Source organism: Myxine glutinosa, chromosome 13, assembly GCF_964187855.1.
Source record: "Myxine glutinosa chromosome 13, kmMyxGlut1.1, whole genome shotgun sequence".
NCBI classification, from domain to species: domain Eukaryota; kingdom Metazoa; phylum Chordata; class Myxini; order Myxiniformes; family Myxinidae; genus Myxine; species Myxine glutinosa.
The window spans coordinates 6,044,799-6,065,084 of NC_136273.1; the positions used below are offsets into that span (position 1 = coordinate 6,044,799).

The following is a 20,286-nucleotide window of genomic DNA, read 5'->3' on the forward strand; positions in this document are numbered from 1 at the left end:
TTCGATCGGTTGATTCAGTGCTTTTGAGTTCTTTCGTGTTGAGCTAAAATAAATAGCTCAGTGAAACTTCGTTCCTGGTGTCGTCCATTTTGTCTGGCTTTATCGTGCGAGCACAGCTCCCACAATTGGTGACCCCTTTTCGAGAACACAGCGATAGAGTCATCTGTAGCTTTGAAGCTCCCTGGCTTCTGGGAGTCTCACGCGGCCGTCTGGTTCGCCCAGGCAGATTCTCTCTTCGCCCTGCGGAAACTTACAGAGGACACAACGCGCTACCACCACGTGGTCTCCGCGCTCAACGCCTCCACCGCGGCCCGGGTCCTGAGCTTCCTACAGAACCCGCCGAACGCCGACAAATACGGCGCGCTCAAAGGCCTACTCCTCGGTGCATTTGGGCTCACGGAGACCGAACGCGCGCGACAACTACTCGACCTCCCAGAGCTGGGTGAGGCCCGTCCATCCAAGCGCATGGACCACATGCTGGTTCTACTCGGCGACCACAGCCCGGATTTCCTCTTCCGCGAGCTGTTCCTCCAGCTGCTACCCGGGCAGGTACAGTTAGCTTTGGCTAATTCGCCCATCACGGACCCTCGCGCCCTGGCCAAGGAGGCCGATTAATTTTTCTCGGCCAGGCGACACGTCGGAGCGGCCGCCTGGAACCCTGAACCGACCGAGGCAACGCCCGCGCCACGACCGGCGCCACCACCGGCCGAGTCAGCGCCACTGGCGGCAGCGGCCGCCGCGACGCCCCGTCGACCGAACCCGACGCGACCGCCGGAGCCTCCACCAGAGCGGACCATGTACTATTACCACGCCAGGTTCGGGCAGAAGGCCAGAACGTGCCGCCCACCGTGCACTTTCGGCAGGTTGGGAAACGACCAGGCTGGCGTTCGCTGCCTGCCATGAGCGTCGGCCATTCAGGCAGCCTTCTGTTTATTACAGACACAGCGTCCGGGCGGCGTTTTTTGTGCGACACCGGCACTCAGCTGAGCGTGATACCCGCCTCGGTGGAGGACAAACAGGCCGCGCTTTGCGGCCCCGCCTTGGTCGCCGCAAACAGCTCTTCCATCCGCACCTTTGGTTCGCGCAGCGTCGCATTCTGCTTCGGGGGCCAGCGCTTCAGGTGGGACTTCATCACGGCGAACGTGCCCATGGCCTTGCTGGGTGCAGATTTTCTTTGCGCGCATTGGCTTTTGGTCGACGTCAAACGGCGTCAGCTCATCAATGCGGAGACCTTCAGCTCGCTCGCTTGCTCATTAAGCGGCTCCGCTCCGACCAAGCTAGCCTGCGCGCTCCCGGCCACGGACGATTTCACCCGCCTATTCGCCGAGTTTCCCGCCCTCACGCAGCCAACGTTTTCGGCCGTCGCCGTCAAGCACGGCGTTGAACACCACATTCTGACCACAGGTCCACCGGTCTACGCCAGGGCTCGTCGCATCGACCCGGCCAAACTCGCCGTGGCGAAGGCGGAATTCGACGCGCTGGAGCGATTGGGCATTGTGCGGCGCTCAAATAGCGCGTGGGCCTCACCCCTGCATATCGTGCCCAAACCGGGTGGCGGATGGCGACCATGCGGCGATTACCATCGCCTCAACGACGCCGCCACCCCCGACCGGTACCTGATACCACATATACAGGACTTTTCCGCCCGTTTGGTGGGGCGGGTGATCTTTTCCAAGGTCGACCTCATTCGGGGCTACCACCAGGTACCCGTCCGGCCGGCCGACGTGCCGAAGACGGCGGTAATTACACCTTTTGGCCTTTTCGAGTTCCTTCGCATGCCGTTTGGCCTTAAGAATGCGGCCCAGGCCTTCCAGCGGCTGATGCACAGCGTGCTGCGTGACCTCACCTTTCTTTTCGTCTACCTGGACGACATTCTCGTCGCCAGCACTTCCCGGGCGGAGCACCTCATCCACCTGCACACGCGTTTTGAGCGCCTTGGCCAGCATGGCCTCATCATCAACCCAGCGAAATTCCAGTTTGGCGTAACGGCCGTTGACTTCCTGGGGCACCGCATCACGAAGCGCGGGGCCGTTCCGCTGCTGACCAAGGTGGAGGCAGTCACAAGTTTCCCGTGCCCTCGCTCCATCAAGGCCCTGCAGGAAGTTTTGGAGATGATAAATTTCTACCACCGGTTCGTGCCTCGTGCCGCCCAACTCATGCGCCCCCTGTACGAAGCCCTCCGGGGCAAGCCGGCCAAGCACGACATCGCCTGGACCAAAGAAATGGACGAGGCGTTCACGGGCGCCAAGCTGGCCCTCACCAATGCGACCATGCTGGCGTACCCGGCGCTCGATGCACCCATCGCCCTCACCACGGACGCTTCCGACTACGCGGTGGGTGCCGTGCATGAACAGTGGGTGAACGGGGCTTGGCAACCGCTGGCCTTCTTCAGCCGGCAGCTTCGCCCTAACGAGCGCAAATATAGCGCTTTCGACCGCGAGCTCCTTGGCCTTTACCTGGCCGTTTGCCACTTCCGCCATCTTTTAGAGGGCCGCCTGTTCACGGCGTTTGTGGACCACAAAACCCTGGTCTTCGCCATGGCCAAGGTTACGGAGCCGTGGTCGGCCCGCCAGCAGCACCACCTCTCTGCCGTGTCCAAATTTACGACGGACATCCGACACGTCGCAGGCAAGGACAACGCTGTGGCAGATTGCCTCTCCCGGTCTGGCGCGAACGCCATCCACCTGGGTGTGGACTTTGCCCGCATGGCGGCCGACCAGACCGCCGACCCCACGGTGCAAGCCCTCCGGACAGCGGACACAGGCCTGCGGTTGGCCGACGTCCCCTTCGAGGACACAGGCACGGTTCTCCTGTGCGACGTTTCCCTGGGCCAACCTCGCCCCATCGTGCCCACCGGATGGTAGCGGCACATTTTTGACGCCCTCCACGGCCTTTCCCACCCAGGCCGGAAGGCATCGCAGAAGCTCGTGGCAGCGAAGTTCGTCTGGCATGGGCTCCGTAAAGACGTCCGCGACTGGGCCAACGCCTGTGTCGCCTGCCAGCGCGTGAAGGTCCACCGGCACACCCAGGCCCCGTTGGCACCATTCGACGTGCCCGCGCGGCACTTCGACCACGTCAATGTGGACCTGGTGGGACCCCTTCCCTCCTCGCGGGGCTTCACCCACCTCCTCACGATGGTGGACAGGACCACCAGGTGGCCGGAGGCCGTCCCGCTGGCATCAACAACATCCGCCAACATGGCGCAGGCCTTCATTGGCACTTGGATTGCCCGTTTCAGTGCCCCCTCGGACATCTCCTCCGACAGAGGCCCGCAATTCACCTCCGAGCTTTGGGGCGCGGTCGCCCAGGCCTTGGGGGTCAAGCTTCACCGCACCATGGCCTACCACCCCCAAGCCAAAGCTTTCTTTGTACCTGTACATGTACATGATCATCTACATTAAAAATCTTAATTGTTTGAGTGGCCAAGTTACACTTGTCAATGTATGTTCATAAGGCATTCAAATATACTTGTACAGTGTGTAGGTTTGATATTTAGTCAACATCCTTGTGGTAGAATAAATCTTTATACTATGTAACTAGTTATGAGATTGGTGAGTGAACCAATAGGTGGTCGTAAGAATGTTAGGAATGTATCTCGCTCTGTTAAAGCTGGGAGTCCGTTGTCCACCTCCTGTACAGCCCCGGGCTAGAGCACCCTCCTATTGTGAGGTAAATGGAACTCACAGCAGGAGGGGAGCGAGTTGATGCCAGGAGGGCGATTGTGGATGACCAAGGGGCTTTAGCGCATGGAGGATTAACATTCAGCGCACAGGGGATTAACTCCAGTTTGTCCATATAAACCAGAGCAAACTTTGAGTCAACACACTTGTCCTCAGAATCTCTGCCTGATGGAATGAATGCGTACCACGAGTACGGCGCTGCGGAGAAGACATCGGCCAAGGAAGAGGGACTATGCGGATAGAGTTACCTGGTCCATTGAGTTAAACGGTAGTTATTTGGTATTGGAATGAAGTGAACAACCAGTTAATAAAGTCTGGATCTTTTGTAAACCTGTTTTCCGGTCATTGGTCTTGAGTCCCAAACCACTTCCGCGACAATTTGGCGACCCAGATGGGACATTGGAAAAGAAGATGTCCGTATACCAACAGGAAGACAAGTTCATAGGGTAAACCAAGATCAAGGGTACCAGTGCTTACCGATACCTCAGACAACGATTAGGCCTTCATTGTGGCAAATCCCAAATGACGATTGGCCTCAACAAATTAGATTACTGGACAAACATGAATAACTGTCGATGATTCTTGTGTCTGAAAAGTTTTTTCGGAGCAAGAATTATTCATTTTCTTTTGCTTGTAAGCAAATTGATAATTAATTGATCAAATGCCGAAATTGGATCTTTTATGTTGGGCACAAAATTTTAAATTTACAAAGTTTGGAACAATTGCTTTGCAATTTTTTGGACAAACCAAGTGACAAGAGTCACATGATGATCAGGTGGGAATTTCGGACTATTGTTCCGCATGATTGATAGGTCAGTGGACGACTGACATGCAAATGGGTGTGTAGTCAAATTTGGATAAATTATTGTGGGAACTGAAAGGGTAATTTAAATGTGACATCATAGGGGTTTTCTAAGAATAAACTTTTTGGTCCATTTGTGTATTAGCATTTATAAAATTGAAGGACAAATTTTATGAAAATGAAATAAAATTGACACCCATCCTGATCTGTAAATAATGGTTCCAACGCAAACAAATACGCATAATGCATGTGTGTGTGGGTATTTTTGTGTGTCAATGTAAGTGTTTTTGTTTTTGTGTATCAATCTTACAAGATTGTTGACACCGACAGTGTGCCTTGTCTGAAAATAGATAGTTCCATGGGGATGGGATCGCATATCGAGAGAATTCGTAAAATAAAAATAGAAATATAATTTGATTATGAAAATTATCACTTTTGTCAAGGGAGATGGAGAATAAAGATTTGATTTGCTGAGTTATGAGCAGCTATTCATTAATAAATAAATAAATAAATAAAAAATTGGGTGTAATCTTGGGATTCCATTTTGATAGAATTTATATGAGAATAACAGCTATTTATGGATATGAGCATCATAAAAAGAAATGAGGGAGTACAAAATTAGCCAAATTTTGGAGAGGTCTTACACTGACTTCCCAGAGTACTCTGCTCACGGATTTTTTATATATATAAACTTGAATTTTATCAGCATATAAATTGTGCTGTATGTATGGATGTGTATTAGGCATAGATGATATGGGAAAATAGTAAAGAAAATCTTGCTGGTTTGAACTATTGTGAGTTTTAAAACGGAATGCATTGTGAATCTCAAACCAAGGGGCAGACGTGAACGCGCTGTTACGTCATTTATACTCAGAACGCGATGTCACATGTACCTGCAACATATTTGTTAATCTTGCACACCTACATTGGCATATTGGTGTCAGTAGTACTCACTGGGTGCATAGAAATGGATGAGCAACAGTTAAGGGGGTGTCAAAAAAAAACACTTACTTGGATACTTTCTACAAAAGTAGGGGTTTCAATAAGCTGTACACACATGGGATTCATCAAATTAAGTTTTGGAGTTCAAACAAAGTCACTGGTTAACAGATGAGAATGGATAGTAAATAAATTCTTCGATGCTGGGTAAATTAAGTACGATATTACTAAGACTTATGAGAGCTATTGTTCTTCCTTACAGCAGTGGGAAATTATTGAAAAATTAGATCCAACATAATGAATCTATAAATGAATGTGATAGGGATAATATCCTCAATTTGTACTAATTATTTGATTGTGGGTAAAGGAATTAATTTATCGTAGTGAATTGTTAACAGCAGCCTGAAAATGTCCTGAGAGTGCATCCATGTAATCAGAAATCCCAGATTTGTTTTTACAAACAACATTTTGGTAGAGGTCTTGTGTGGACGAGCACTTCCTTGGTAGATAAAAAACGGTACTGCATGCTGGCAGCCACTTTTGCGGCCAGTTAGGCCAAACAAATTGAGAGGAAATTGTAGTTAAATACGTAAGTTACACATGGCTATTTGTAAAAAGGAAATTTGTTGAGATGGGAAACATTTTTCGAAGGTTTATTAAAGTGTTATAATATGACATGTGGCAAAGCAAACTATTGGATGGGAAAATTAGATCTGGTTATAGAATAAATTTATTGACCCCTTGAAGTTAATTCTTCGAATCATTGTTTCACTGGCATTTTTGTTCACATTGGAAATAGTTTGGTAGAGCGTTGGTTAAAACCTTTGGTTGCGGTATCTTGGAACGAATTGATAAACCATAGGAGATTGATAAGAATAGAAACAAATATGGACCCAAAATAGAAAGTTGGATTCATACCTCTCATTGCAAGCAAGCACATGGGGCTAAGGTGGACGATCCCACAGAAAATGAGGCTGCACCTAGCAGCCCAGCAGAACATTCAGTGGCGGATAAATGATAGTCGTGATTTACATTCATTTGAATTACATTTTAACACCCCTTGCATTGATAAACATTACAATTTCAACATTTAATATTCCTACTTGAATTAGGGAAGATAGTGACATTTATTTGCCTACATGACATACCATTATCTACTGATATTAGCGCAACATGAGGGATAATGCATCACAACTACACTCATGATTAGGGGATTTAGTTCGACCCCGGGAGATAGGGGGATAGGATTTTGATTTTGAATCTGATTTATGATTTATGTTACATATTAAGGGATTTTCTTTATTTACCTTTTAGGAAGCTTGTTAGTTTGGTATATAATGTTGAATGTCATTGACATATAATTATGTTATAGGTATGAACATATACAAGGGGTAGCTCACATGTTTTACTGATGGCTACAGGTGGGACAAGAGGGAGCAAGATACCACGATTATATAAAAGGGGGTGCCTTTGCATGGTTGGGAAACACATTTGGAGGAGTAGCAGCTAAGATACTCAAATACTTGTTTGTTGGTTTAGTAGTTATATTGACAATTGTTTTAGTGGTGGCTTGCTTGAAAGCCTTAGTGACGGTGTGTTTGAATAAGGTAACCAACAACACTATGATAACGCATGAAGTGACAAATGAGGAAAGAAATGTGGAACCACAAGAGGAAGACTTTTATGGCGACATAAATACTGAGATTAAAAGATTAAATCAAGTGATGTTGCAAATGAATACAGTAGAATTAAGATAATGGCATAACGACAATGTTATGAGTTGTGTCAATTACAAGATCAGTGAACCCATATCACCACGAGTGACACACTGTTAGGAAAAAAAAAGGGAAAAGAAAAAGTGGAGAGGAATTATGGTAATAATACATTATGCTTAATTTGTTGGTTTGGGAAAATTGTTGTTGGGAATTAGATATTCCCGTTTGTGATTGTAATCATATACAATTTATTTTCTTAGAGTAGTGCTAAAATACCTGCATGAGTTAATTTTTGAACTATATTAACCTGAAAGCAATTGTGGATGCTATTCTTAGTTTAGTAATAAAATACATACCTGATTGAATATTATTTGTGTGACGCATATAAATGAATATAACTTTTAAATGTTTTAAGGAAAAACAACAAATTGTTGAATGTGAAACTGTCGGAAGACATACATGATTATGCTGATTTCATGGTAAGATGTACCCTATCTGATTCAGTGTGTGTGGAAAGCAGATTCAGATGTGACTGAGTATAAGGATAAGACGAGATCACATTTTGAAGGGAGTGCTAACGGAATTGGGAAGAAGTTCGAGAAAGAAAATTTGTGGCTAAAATGAAGTTAATCGCGGCATACACCCTCTTTCTCAAAGAATGATGAAGACATTCTCCCGTGTAACTTGGAGATGGATGCTTACCTTCACCAAGGAAATTTATGTGACCATTTGCCTGGATCACACTGCAACATATGAAAGGAAGGCGATCACTTACTCTTGTTTGAAGGCTTCGAACATTCATCACATCAGAAGTTGCAGGACAACGACATTTTACCTGCAACCTCTGTGAAATGCAGGGACATATGTTATTACTTCACCAACTTCCGGGGAACCAGCATGGAGCTGCAAACAAACGGTTGTGCCCTTGTCACACAGCTGTGCGCGATTCTGCTGGTTGCTCCTGGTATGGACCATGAATGACCTGAACACCATGGTCCCAACATTATTGTGGATGCATCCGGCATCCCTGTTCCACATCTTGCTGGCCAATCAACGTCACACCAATACTTGCTGCCCACTCATAATGAGGGAGGAGGCAAGTCGACTACAACTGGGCGAAGGCCTTGTTCAGGAATTACTATGGTTTACAGCAAGAGTGGCAAGAATGCTACATGGAGAGCAGGGTCAGTCTATGACTCCGTGCAGTTATTACAAACAGCAAGACCCTACACGAAGTAGTGCAGGTGCTATGAAGACATTAGGAGAAAATGTTTCATACCTGGATTCAAACACAAGTGATCAGCCCTTCCTTTCAAACAAAGAGTCAACATTTGTGTGGAGGCAAACGTTTTTGCCAGATGTTGCAGATGCTTTACAAAACTTGAAAATGAAGTGAAATTGTTGTGTCTTGGTGATGGTGAAGGGTTGTTTTGCAAAGATATTTGTGATGCAAGTGAAATAGATTGAATTAACAATATGGAAGGAGTCAATGACCAACGAAATGTTTTGTGATTCTTGAAGGATGACGGTGTATGCCTAAGGAAATTGGATTACCAAAGTTATGTTTACTTTTACTTGTATTGATGTTTACTTGTAGTGATTGATTGTTTACTTAAATTGATGTTTAGATTAATGGTTAATATAAACATAAAACAAAAAGATGAGGGATTGTGGTAGAATAAATCTTTATACTATGTAACTAGTTATGAGATTGGTGAGTGAACCAATAGGTGGTCGTAAGAATGTTAGGAATGTATCTCGCTCTGTTAAAGCTGGGAGTCCGTTGTCCACCTCCTGTACAGCCCCGGGCTAGAGCACCCTCCTATTGTGAGGTAAATGGAACTCACAGCAGGAGGGGAGCGAGTTGATGCCAGGAGGGCGATTGTGGATGACCAAGGAGCTTTAGCGCACGGAGGATTAACATTCAGCGCACAGGGGATTAACTCCAGTTTGTCCATATAAACCAGAGCAAGCTTTGAGTCAACACACTTGTCCTCAGAAGCTCTGCCCGATGGAATGAACGCGTACCACGAGTACGGCGCTGCGGAGAAGACATCGGCCAAGGAAGAGGGACTATGCGGATAGAGTTACCTGGTCCATTGAGTTAAACGGTAGTTATTTGGTATTGGAATGAAGTGAACAACCAGTTAATAAAGTCTGGATCTTTTGTAAACCTGTTTTCCGGTCATTGGTCTTGAGTCCCAAACCACTTCCACGACAATCCTCATCATCATCAAGATCTTCAGCATCACTGGTATGCTGGTCTTAATCATCTTCATCAGCATCCATCATGTTGGTACAGTCTTGAAGTTTGCACTCAATTGTGCACTTTAGTCTATTAGACAGACACTGGCAGTTTGGTAGCTGACAAACATGCCGGCATGTACAGGATATGAATTCCATGATGACCTGAGGTGCAGGAGAGCCAGTCATCCACAGAACATCAAGTGTGCCATCCTCTCTTGCAGTCCATCCATGGTTGTCCTGGGGATCTGGTACATCTGGATCTGCTACCAGGCTACGTTGCCATATGACACGTTGATAGTTGGCTCTCAAGGCATGTTGGTGAAGGAGGTCTTCACAGGGTGGTGTTTTTTAAAATGTTTTTATGTTTTTATAGCGATGTTTTTATGCTTAACAGTTTTGACTTCTGACATTTGTGCCTCGTCAGGCTGAAGTGGTGTGATTGCTGGAGGACTTCTTCTGTCGCCACAGTTGTAATTGAGTGACACAAAGGGTTTAGGAGGAATAGAACGTCTTCTGTCCTTCTGCATTCCTTCTCTGTTTGTGGGGAGCTGGGCTGTTAATACTTGTGGTTGTACAACAATCCCATTAACTCGATGTGATGTCCCTCCTCCACTGAGGGTTTCCTCCTGCCTGTCAATGTTGTCATATGCTAACACAGTCGGAACCCCAGGATAGATATTTGAGGGCAGCACAATTTCATTTTCTGGTTGTGTTTGCAATTTCTGCAGACACAAAGCTGTGTATATTTCCAACAATGTAGAATATGATATCCCATGACCTAGACGGTTCAGAATCTTTATGATCTCGACATTACCAGTCAGTGATTTTACTGTCCAAGGCAATAATATGTGCTTTGATGTCTTTACTTTGCCTGAAGTTGTTCCATATATGAGACCTTGAGCGAATGACCACACCAATCTCTGAACACGAGTTGTGCTACTTGAGCTCTTTGTTTCACCAGTTAACAATTTTGTTAGAAACGCTTTGAGTGATGATGGGATGTCCACATATTTGTCATCTCGTTCATTTGGGCAAGGTGGCCAAGGCTGTTCATTTTTGGCTTCCTTTATTTCATTCCGCAAATGTAAAGCTGCTTTGGAGAGCCATGCCTCCATATTCTGATCATGCATTGAGTACATGTCAAGTTTCTCCTTCATGATCATATGTTCTGCTAATTTTTGGAAGGGGGCTCGGAAGGGGGCTCGGAGGGGGGCTCGGAAGGGGGCTCGGAAGGGGGCTCGGAGGGGGGCTCGGAAGGGGGCTCGGAAGGGGGCTCTGAGGGGGGCTCGGAAGGGGGCTCGGAAGGGGGCTCGGCATGGCGTAGCATAGGGTACGCGGTTGCTAACAAAATAGGTTTGGTGCAGGTGGAAGTGGAAACCGGGTACCCCCAGGTGCCAGGTGCCTTCAGGGCGGCATGGCCGTGCACCTACGGCGCCCGGCGATATCGCCGGAAACGGGGTTTGTATCGTGTGCCTTCAGGTGCCAGGTGTCCACGACCACTCCACACGTATAGAGAAACACTTGAGAACGATTATCACGGACACTTTTCATGTACGATCGCGATGATAGTTGTGCTGGCGCAGCCAGCTGGAGTTAAGTTTGGATCGGGACGCCCCCCAGTGATGGCGGACGCAAGAGCGCCCCCTATCGGCGAGGGGGCCCGGTCGCCCTTATCGGATCGGTCTATCGGCACGGAGTTATACCTCCGTGGGTATAGGCCCGAACAAAACAATACACAGGATACAAAAAGCACTTAAATGTAGGAGGACGAGGCTATACTAAGTCAGTAAGTCCATAAAGCGTAAACTACGTCAACAACACATGAATTAAATAAATCAGTTTATCAACTCGTGTTCCCGGGGTGGAGGAGTGGGGATAAGAAGAGTTGCCATGGCGATAATAACATGTTCCCGTTGCCCTTTATTCCCGCGATAAACTCCATGCACAAGTGAAGGATAATGTGGTCGTTTATTCACCACCAGGGGTTCAACGTGCGGATGAACTTGTTGACCACCTGTGGTCCTCGGGGACCTCCTGGGCCGATCAGTGGCCATGATACTGATGGAGGCCATTGTGGCCTAGCGACACTAAATGGTGGCTGCCTGGTTGACTCGCATCGCATGGGGACCAACCGGAGGCAAATGGGAGACGACCAACGGGACGGTATATAGCACCAGAGACCACGGATGCGGCATGGTGAAAACGGCCACGAGGTGCGATAGAGACCACGACGAAAGGAATGGTCGGAAAGGCCACATGTTGTAGTCTGCGTAATCTCACCAGAGTTGGAACACATGGAGGAGTGAGTATGCACCACCTGGGACTTCAGGAGGCTAATGTGATGGAAGGTCAGCAGGGCACCACCTGTGAGCTGAGGAGGCTAATGTGGTGGAAGGCCTGCAGGGCACCACCTGTGAGCTGAGGAGGGTAATGTGATGGAAGGTCTGCAGGGTACCACCTGGGACTTCAGGAGGCTAATGTGATGGAAGGTCTGCAGGGTACCACCTGGGACTTCAGGAGGCTAATGTGATGGAAGGTCTGCAGGGCACCACCTGTGAGCTGAGGAGGCTAATGTGATGGAAGGTCTGCAGGGTACCACCTGGGACTTCAGGAGGCTAATGTGATGGAAGGTCTGCAGGGCACCACCTGTGAGCTGAGGAGGCTAATGTGGTGGAAGGCCTGCAGGGCACCACCTGTGAGCTGAGGAGGCTAATGTGGTGGAAGGTCTGCAGGGCACCACCTGTGAGCTGAGGAGGCTAATGTGGTGGAAGGCCTGCAGGGCACCACCAGGGAGCTGAGGAGGATAATGTGGTGGAAGGCCTGCAGGGCACCACCTGTGAGCTGAGGAGGCTAATGTGGTGGAAGGTCTGCAGGGCACCACCTGTGAGCTGAGGAGGCTAATGTGGTGGAAGGCCTGCAGGGCACCACCTGTGAGCTGAGGAGGCTAATGTGGTGGAAGGCCTGCAGGGCACCACCTGTGAGCTGAGGAGGCTAATGTGGTGGAAGGCCTGCAGGGCACCACCTGTGAGCTGAGGAGGCTAATGTGGTGGAAGGCCTGCAGGGCACCACCTGGGACTTCAGGAGGCTAATGTGATGGAAGGTCTGCAGGGCACCACCTGTGAGCTGAGGAGGCTAATGTGGTGGAAGGCCTGCAGGGCACCACCGGTGAGCTGAGGATGCTAATGTGATGGAAGGTCTGCAGGGCACCACCTGGGAGCTGAGGAGGATAATGTGGTGGAAGGCCTGCAGGGCACCACCTGTGAGCTGAGGAGGCTAATGTGGTGGAAGGTCTGCAGGGCACCACCTGTGAGCTGAGGAGGCTAATGTGGTGGAAGGCCTGCAGGGCACCACCTGTGAGCTGAGGAGGCTAATGTGGTGGAAGGCCTGCAGGGCACCACCTGTGAGCTGAGGAGGCTAATGTGGTGGAAGGTCTGCAGGGCACCACCTGTGAGCTGTGGAGGCTAATGTGGTGGAAGGCCTGCAGGGCACCACCAGGGAGCTGAGGAGGATAATGTGGTGGAAGGCCTGCAGGGCACCACCTGTGACCTGAGGAGGCTAATGTGGTGGAAGGCCTGCAGGGCACCACCAGGGAGCTGAGGAGGATAATGTGGTGGAGAAAAAAAAAAGAATGATGACGTCATCGGTCACGTGGTTCGGTCGCCATATTTGTTTTAACATAAGAGTCTTAAAAACCACTGAAAACACATCCTGGCGAGAATTTGCAATCTCTGATTGCTCTTTCTTGTTCATATTTGGCAAACAAAAACTTCACAAACGTGATCCCCTACCCCTACCCACACATATACAGAGTGATGGACATCTACCCGTTGTGGGACGATGCAGAGGCATATTGGCGACACAGTCGCATCGTTCTAGTTTACAACTAAAATGGCCGCCAGTCGACCACCTTTGATCAATCGCAAAATGAAGTGAGGCGCACGTGTATACCAATATACCATGATGTCTTTGTGCCAAATATGAACCAAATCGGTCCATACATATCCGAGATATGGCTGCAGACGCACGGACGGAAGGCTGGACGGACGGACGGAAGGATGAGACCAAATCCATAAGCCCCTTTTCGGACCAAGTCCAACGGGGCTAAGAATGCTATCTGATTTGAATATTCTCGGTCTCTATTTCCTAGTTAAATGGTGTTGACGATTTTGGTCTAATTTTGTGCCTGTGTGTGTAATTACATGTCTGTGTGTAATTACGTGTCTGTGTGTAATTACGTCTGTGTGTAATTACGTGTCTGTGTGTAATTACGTCTGTGTGTAATTACGTGTCTGTGTGTAATTACGTGTGTGTATGTCTAATTTCGTGTGCGTATGTCTAATTTCGTGTGTGTATGTCTAATTTTGTGCCTGTGTGTGTAATTACATGTCTGTGTGTAATTACGTCTGTGTGTAATTACGTGTCTGTGTGTAATTACGTGTGTGTATGTCTAATTTCGTGTGCGTATGTCTAATTTCGTGTGTGTATGTCTAATTTTGTGCCTGTATGTCTAATTTCGTGGGTGTATGTCTAATTTTGTGCCTGTATGTCTAATTTCATGTCTGTGTGTCTAATTTCGTGTGTGTATGTCTAATTTCGTGTGTGTGTGTCTAATTTTGTGCCTGTATGTCTAATTTCGTGTGTGTATGTCTAATTTCGTGTGTGTGTGTCTAATTTCGTGTCTGTATGTCTAATTTCGTGTGTGTATGTCTAATTTCGTGTGTGTGTGTCTAATTTTGTGCCTGTATGTCTAATTTCGTGTGTGTGTGTCTAATTTCGTGTGTGTGTGTCTAATTTCGTGTGTGTATGTCTAATTTCGTGTGTGTATGTCTAATTTCGTGTGTGTGTGTCTAATTTCGTGTGTGTATGTCTAATTTCGTGTCTGTGTGTCTAATTTTGTGCCTGTATGTCTAATTTCGTGTGTGTGTGTCTAATTTCGTGTCTGTGTGTCTAATTTTGTGCCTGTATGTCTAATTTCGTGTGTGTGTGTCTAATTTTGTGCCTGTATGTCTAATTTCGTGTGTGTGTGTCTAATTTCGTGTCTGTGTGTCTAATTTTGTGCCTGTATGTCTAATTTCGTGTGTGTTTGTCTAATTTTGTGCCTGTATGTCTAATTTTGTGCCTGTATGTCTAATTTCGTGTGTGTGTGTCTAATTTCGTGTGTGTGTGTCTAATTTCGTGTGTGTATGTCTAATTTCGTGTGTGTATGTCTAATTTCGTGTGTGTGTGTCTAATTTCGTGTGTGTATGTCTAATTTCGTGTCTGTGTGTCTAATTTTGTGCCTGTATGTCTAATTTCGTGTGTGTGTGTCTAATTTCGTGTCTGTGTGTCTAATTTTGTGCCTGTATGTCTAATTTCGTGTGTGTGTGTCTAATTTTGTGCCTGTATGTCTAATTTCGTGTGTGTGTGTCTAATTTCGTGTCTGTGTGTCTAATTTTGTGCCTGTATGTCTAATTTCGTGTGTGTTTGTCTAATTTTGTGCCTGTATGTCTAATTTCGTGTGTGTGTGTCTAATTTCGTGTCTGTGTGTCTAATTTTGTGCCTGTATGTCTAATTTCGTGTGTGTGTGTCTAATTTTGTGCCTGTATGTCTAATTTTGTGTGTGTGTGTCTAATTTTGTGCCTGTATGTCTAATTTCGTGTGTGTGTGTCTAATTTCGTGTCTGTATGTCTAATTTCGTGTCTGTATGTCTAATTTTGTGCCTGTATGTCTAATTTCGTGTGTGTATGTCTAATTTTGTGCCTATATGTCTAATTTCGTGTGTGTGTGTCTAATTTCGTGTCTGTGTGTCTAATTTCGTGTGTGTGTGTCTAATTTCGTGTCTGTATGTCTAATTTCGTGTCTGTATGTCTAATTTTGTGCCTGTATGTCTAATTTCGTGTGTGTATGTCTAATTTTGTGTGTGTATGTCTAATTTCGTGTGTGTGTGTCTAATTTTGTGCCTGTATGTCTAATTTCGTGTCTGTATGTCTAATTTTGTGCCTGTATGTCTAATTTCGTGTCTGTGTGTCTAATTTCGTGTCTGTGTGTCTAATTTCGTGTGTGTATGTCTAATTTTGTGCCTGTATGTCTAATTTCGTGTGTGTACGTCTAATTTTGTGCCTGTATGTCTTATTTCGTGTCTGTGTGTCTAATTTTGTGCCTGTATGTCTTATTTCGTGTCTGTGTGTCTAATTTTGTGCCTGTATGTCTAATTTCGTGTGTATATGTCTAATTTTGTGCCTGTATGTCTAATTTCGTGTCTGTGTGTCTAATTTTGTGCCTGTATGTCTAATTTCGTGTCTGTATGTCTAATTTCGTGTGTGTGTGTCTAATTTTGTGCCTGTATGTCTAATTTTGTGCCTGTATGTCTAATTTTGTGTCTGTGTGTCTAATTTCGTGTGTGTGTGTCTAATTTTGTGCCTGTATGTCTAATTTTGTGCCTGTATGTCTAATTTCGTGTCTGTGTGTCTAATTTCGTGTCTATATGTCTAATTTCGTGTGCGTATGTCTAATTTTGTGCCTGTATGTCTAATTTCGTGTGTGTGTGTCTAATTTTGTGCCTGTATGTCTAATTTCGTGTGTGTATGTCTAATTTTGTGCCTGTGTGTCTAATTTTGTGCCTGTATGTCTAATTTCGTGTCTGTGTGTCTAATTTTGTGCCTGTATGTCTAATTTCGTGTCTGTGTGTCTAATTTTGTGCCTGTATGTCTAATTTCGTGTCTGTGTGTCTAATTTTGTGCCTGTATGTCTAATTTCGTGTGCGTATGTCTAATTTTGTGCCTGTATGTCTAATTTCGTGTGCGTATGTCTAATTTTGTGCCTGTATGTCTAATTTCGTGTCTGTGTGTCTAATTTTGTGCCTGTATGTCTAATTTCGTGTGCGTATGTCTAATTTTGTGCCTGTATGTCTAATTTCGTGTGTGTGTGTCTAATTTCGTGTCTGTGTGTCTAATTTTGTGTGCGTATGTCTAATTTTGTGCCTGTATGTCTAATTTTGTGCCTGTATGTCTAATTTTGTGCCTGTATGTCTAATTTCGTGTGTGTGTGTCTAATTTCGTGTGCGTATGTCTAATTTTGTGCCTGTATGTCTAATTTCGTGTCTGTGTGTCTAATTTTGTGCCTGTATGTCTAATTCCGTGTGCGTATGTCTAATTTTGTGCCTGTATGTCTAATTTTGTGCCTGTATGTCTAATTTCGTGTCTGTGTGTCTAATTTTGTGCCTGTATGTCTAATTTCGTGTGCGTATGTCTAATTTTGTGCCTGTATGTCTAATTTCGTGTCTGTGTGTCTAATTTTGTGCCTGTATGTCCAATTTCGTGTCTGTGTGTCTAATTTTGTGCCTGTATGTCTAATTTCGTGTCTGTGTGTCTAATTTTGTGCCTGTATGTCTAATTTCGTGTGCGTATGTCTAATTTTGTGCCTGTATGTCTAATTTCGTGTGCGTATGTCTAATTTTGTGCCTGTATGTCTAATTTCGTGTCTGTGTGTCTAATTTTGTGCCTGTATGTCTAATTTCGTGTGCGTATGTCTAATTTTGTGCCTGTATGTCTAATTTCGTGTGCGTATGTCTAATTTTGTGCCTGTATGTCTAATTTCGTGTGTGTGTGTCTAATTTTGTGCCTGTATGTCTAATGTCGTGTGTGTATGTCTAATTTTGTGCCTGTATGTCTAATTTCGTGTGTGTATGTCTAATTTTGTGCCTGTATGTCTAATTTCGTGTGTGTATGTCTAATTTTGTGCCTGTATGTCTAATTTCGTGTGCGTATGTCTAATTTTGTGCCTGTATGTCTAATTTCGTGTGCGTATGTCTAATTTTGTGCCTGTATGTCTAATTTCGTGTCTGTGTGTCTAATTTTGTGCCTGTATGTCTAATTTCGTGTGCGTATGTCTAATTTTGTGCCTGTATGTCTAATTTCGTGTGTGTGTGTCTAATTTCGTGTCTGTGTGTCTAATTTTGTGTGCGTATGTCTAATTTTGTGCCTGTATGTCTAATTTTGTGCCTGTATGTCTAATTTCGTGTGCGTATGTCTAATTTTGTGCCTGTATGTCTAATTTCGTGTGTGTGTGTCTAATTTCGTGTCTGTGTGTCTAATTTTGTGTGCGTATGTCTAATTTTGTGCCTGTATGTCTAATTTTGTGCCTGTATGTCTAATTTTGTGCCTGTATGTCTAATTTCGTGTGTGTGTGTCTAATTTCGTGTGCGTATGTCTAATTTTGTGCCTGTATGTCTAATTTCGTGTCTGTGTGTCTAATTTTGTGCCTGTATGTCTAATTCCGTGTGCGTATGTCTAATTTTGTGCCTGTATGTCTAATTTTGTGCCTGTATGTGTAATTTCGTGTCTGTGTGTCTAATTTTGTGCCCGTATGTCTAATTTCGTGTGCGTATGTCTAATTTTGTGCCTGTATGTCTAATTTCGTGTCTGTGTGTCTAATTTTGTGCCTGTATGTCCAATTTCGTGTCTGTGTGTCTAATTTTGTGCCTGTATGTCTAATTTCGTGTCTGTGTGTCTAATTTTGTGCCTGTATGTCTAATTTCGTGTGCGTATGTCTAATTTTGTGCCTGTATGTCTAATTTCGTGTGCGTATGTCTAATTTTGTGCCTGTATGTCTAATTTCGTGTCTGTGTGTCTAATTTTGTGCCTGTATGTCTAATTTCGTGTGCGTATGTCTAATTTTGTGCCTGTATGTCTAATTTCGTGTGCGTATGTCTAATTTTGTGCCTGTATGTCTAATTTCGTGTGTGTGTGTGTCTAATTTTGTGCCTGTATGTCTAATGTCGTGTGTGTATGTCTAATTTTGTGCCTGTATGTCTAATTTCGTGTGTGTATGTCTAATTTTGTGCCTGTATGTCTAATTTCGTGTGTGTATGTCTAATTTTGTGCCTGTATGTCTAATTTCGTGTCTGTGTGTCTAATTTTGTGCCTGTATGTCTAATTTCGTGTGTGTATGTCTAATTTTGTGCCTGTGTGTCTAATTTTGTGCCTGTATGTCTAATTTCGTGTCTGTATGTCTAATTTCGTGCCTGTATGTCTAATTTCGTGTCTGTGTGTCTAATTTTGTGCCTGTATGTCTAATTTCGTGTCTGTGTGTCTAATTTCGTGCCTGTATGTCTAATTTTGTGCCTGTATGTCTAATTTCGTGTCTGTCTGTCTAATTTCGTGTCTGTGTGTCTAATTTAGTGTCTGTGTGTCTAATTTCGTGCCTGTATGTCTAATTTTGTGCCTGTATGTCTAATTTCGTGTCTCTGTGTCTAATTTTGTGTCTGTGTGTAATTTTGTGCCTGTATGTCTAATTTCGTGTGTGTGTGTCTAATTTCGTGTCTGTGTGTCTAATTTCGTGTCTCTGTGTCTAATTTTGTGTCTGTGTGTAATTTTGTGTGTGTGTGTCTAATTTTGTGTCTGTGTCTAATTTTGTGTGTGTGTGTCTAATTTCGTGTCTCTGTGTCTAATTTTGTGTCTGTGTCTAATTTTGTGCCTGTATGTCTAATTTCGTGTGTGTGTGTCTAATTTCGTGTCTGTGTGTCTAATTTCGTGTCTCTGTGTCTAATTTCGTGTCTGTATGTCTAATTTTGTGCCTGTATGTCTAATTTCGTGTCTCTGTGTCTAATTTTGTGTCTGTGTGTAATTTTGTGCCTGTATGTCTAATTTTGTGCCTGTATGTCTAATTTCGTGTCTGTCTGTCTAATTTCGTGTCTGTGTGTCTAATTTCGTGTCTGTGTGTCTAATTTCGTGCCTGTATGTCTAATTTTGTGCCTGTATGTCTAATTTCGTGTCTCTGTGTCTAATTTTGTGTCTGTGTGTCTAATTTTGTGCCTATATGTCTAATTTCGTGTCTGTGTGTCTAATTTCGTGTCTGTGTGTCTAATTTCGTGCCTGTATGTCTAATTTTGTGCCTGTATGTCTAATTTCGTGTCTCTGTGTCTAATTTCGTGTCTGTGTCTAATTTTGTGCCTGTATGTCTAATTTCGTGTCTGTCTGTCTAATTTCGTGTCTGTGTGTCTAATTTCGTGTCTGTGTGTCTAATTTCATGTCTGTGTGTCTAATTTCGTGCCTGTATGTCTAATTTTGTGCCTGTTTGTCTAATTTCGTGTCTGTCTGTCTAATTTCGTGTCTGTCTGTCTAATTTCGTGTCTGTGTGTCTAATTTCGTGCCTGTATGTCTAATTTCGTGCCTGTATGTCTAATTTCGTGTCTCTGTGTCTAATTTTGTGTTTATGTGTAATTTCAGGTCTGTCTGTCTAATTTCGTGTCTGTGTGTATAATTACATGTCTGTTTGTATTTACGTGTCTTTGTGTCCAATTTCGTGTCTGTGTGTCTAATTTCGTGTCTGTGTGTATAAATAAAATGTCTGTTTGTATTTACGTGTCTTTGTGTCTAATTTCATGTCTGTCTGTCTAATTTCGTGTCTGTGTGTATAATTACATGTCTGTTTGTATTTACGTGTCTTTGTGTCTAATTTCATGTCTGTCTGTCTAATTTTGTGTCTGTGTGTATAATTACATGTCTGTTTGTATTTATGTGTCTTTGTGTCTAATTTCGTGTCTGTGTGTCTAATTTCGTGTCTCTGTGTCTAATTTCGTGTCTGTGTGTCTAATTTCGTGCCTGTATGTCTAATTTCGTGTCTGTGTGTCTAATTTCGTGTTTGTGTGTAATTTCATGTCTGTCTGTCGAATTACGTGTCTGTATGTCAAATTTCGTGTTTGTGTGTCTAATTTCGTGCCTGTCTGTCTAATTTGGTGTCTGCGTCTAATTGCATGTCTGTGTGCCTAATGGCACCCAGCCCAGACCACGTGATGTGTTAATCAGAATTGTCGGTCACATAGCCTACCTGATGTGTTATTCAGAATTGTAGGGCACCTAGCCTACCTGATGTGTTGTTAGCTCACCTGGAACGAAGTTCAGGGGAGCTTATGCGATGGCGCATC

General features: G+C 44.8%; 1 protein-coding gene across 1 annotated transcript in view; it reads right to left on the minus strand.

Moving 5' to 3' along the window:
* Nucleotides 1-20,286, minus strand: part of LOC137438541 (E3 ubiquitin-protein ligase RNF13) — a 238,389-nt gene that overhangs the window by 51,702 nt on the left and 166,401 nt on the right. The window lies entirely within an intron of this gene.